We start from the raw sequence: 2293 nt of genomic DNA, 5'->3' as shown, positions 1-2293 counted from the left end.
AATGGGGGAAAGTTGGGAGCAGGAGAAGGGGTCTTCACAAGGGAAGAACCCACCAATGGGATCTCCAGTGCCAAGTGGTCAGTCCTGCAGACACATGTACATGTCACACATTATGGACTCAACAGGTTACATTGATGAATATATTTTTATATTCAAATGCACATGTGTGTGCAATAACAATGAATGAAAAACAAGGCTGTGAATTTGAAGGTGAGCAGAGGGGGTCTGTATGAGAGTGTGGAGAGAGGAAAGGGAAGACAGACAATTAAATTGCAATCTCAAAAATAAGCACAAAAAAATTAGAAGCCGTTTACATCCCAATGAAAAAGAAAAAGCAAAGCAAAACAAAACAAAAAAATCCTCTCAAGTTGAGTCCTCTCTCTCACTATCTGCTTTGTACAAATTATATGTAGGATTCACCTGCAGTGGGTGAGTCACTGTCTTGATCCCCAATGCTTCTCCTTTGTCTTTATTTATACCTTTGACTTCCCTGACAGCTTCCTTTATCAATGATGCAACAAGAGAAAATCTTCATTAACAATTTGACTAGAACTGGGATCACATGAGTACACACCTGTGACAGGGCTATGATGACCTTGAACTCAGTGTTCTTTTTGTCTCCACCTCCCAAGTACTAGGATTGAAGGCAGGAGACACGCTGCTTCTCCTTTGTCTTTATTACCCTGAGAATCTATAGAATTTTCTTTCATAGTAGCAATGGAAATCATGCATTTAATATCTTAGGCGCTCTTAATGCCCTGGATCATACATTGGATTTTTATTTCTTATCAACATAAAAAGATGCACTAACATATTAGGAAGAAAATTTATCAGAAAGTTTGTAGGGAATTCCGGGTTCACAATTCAGTATCAAATCAGAGGTGGAGATGCTGTGAACGTCAAAGATGCTGCTACTGCCTCTGCTGCTACTGAACACTTCTGTGCAGAGTGCACACTGGAAAGTGGGGTCTCCAATTACATTTTTCTCCTGTGTCCATTAATCATATGTGTGGCGTCTAGATATAACCTCTTCCTGAAAGTTTGACAATGGGAGAGGCATAATTCTTTGAAAAGAATGTCATTGCCAACAGTATGGAGACTAATTGTTGAGATTAGGAAACAAAGCTTTCATAGAGCATCACAAATGATGATGAAGTGATGATTTCTAAGCTCAGGAATAAACAGTGTACACATTAGCGAACAACTGAGGTAATAATGATTTTACAAACTTGGAGATGTAGGACACAGAAAAAAATCAGCCCATAAAACGTCAAAGCCACTAGAAGCTATGTAGGGATGGCTGCTGTGTCACATGTGCTTCTGTAGGTTATGTCTACAATAGAGAGGCTATGTCTACACTCTCTATTCTGACCTATGAACTGCTTAATGATAAGCAACTCACATTCCCTGAATAAAAGCAACCCTGGAACTATAACTAGTCAGGCAGTGGTGCAAGGGTGAGGGGAGGAACATGAGGGGAGGGGGAGAGTGGTAGGATTGGGGTGAATGGTTTGAAATTCACAAGGAACCAATAAAGCTTTAAAATCAACTTCTATCTCTGTCTTTGTCTCTGTCTCTGTCTCTCTCTCTCTCTCTCTCTCTCTCTCTCTCTCTCTCTCTCTCTCCCCATGTTTGTGTTTATGTGTGTATATGTATGTGTGTACCTGTCTGTCTTTGTGTGTGTCTGCCTGTCTGTCTTCTTGTGTCTGTGTGAAACCATAAACATTTAACCCAGCTTCAGAAGATAAATACCACTAACCCCCATCAAAGCTCTATGGAATTAAGAAATTTAATACACAAAGAAATATCACATTACAGGAACTACCCAATAGTTAAACAGTGAGGTGCAGTACATGTGTGATATTCTTTTTGTTTTGTTTTGTTTTGTTTTAATTTTTTTTGCTTAGATATTTTCTTTATTTGCATTTTAAATGTTATGCCCTTTCTGGTTTCCCCTTTGAAAACCTCCTATCCCATGACCCTTCCTCCTGCTCACCAACCCAACCACTCCCACTTCCCTGTTCTGGCATTCCCCTACACTGGGGCACCAAGCTTTCAGAATACCAAGGATCTCTTCTCCCTTTGCTGTTCAACAAGACCATCTGCTACAAATGCATCTGGAGCCATGGGTCCCTTCATGTGTACTCTTTGGTTGATGGTTTAGTCCCTGGGAGCTCTGGGAGTACTGGTTGGCTCTTATTGTTGTTCTTCCTATGGGTCTACAAACCCCTTCAGCTCCTTTGGTCCTTTCTCTAGGGAACCTTGTGCTCAGATATTAATGTGCTCAGATATC

The 2293-nt window shown here is 40.6% G+C and overlaps 1 non-coding gene across 1 annotated transcript; it reads left to right on the top strand.

The window, feature by feature from the left end:
• The first annotated feature begins 1273 nt into the window (after positions 1-1273).
• On the top strand, positions 1274-1405 carry LOC127693161 (small nucleolar RNA SNORA17). The gene has a single exon (XR_007979629.1). It is a non-coding gene; the product is annotated as a small nucleolar RNA SNORA17 (small nucleolar RNA).
• Positions 1406-2293: the final 888 nt, after the last annotated feature.

Source organism: Apodemus sylvaticus, chromosome 9 (genome assembly GCF_947179515.1).
Source record: "Apodemus sylvaticus chromosome 9, mApoSyl1.1, whole genome shotgun sequence".
Lineage (NCBI taxonomy): Eukaryota > Metazoa > Chordata > Mammalia > Rodentia > Muridae > Apodemus > Apodemus sylvaticus.
Note: the sequence above shows the minus strand (reverse complement) of the source record. Positions and strands in the feature narration are given on the sequence as shown.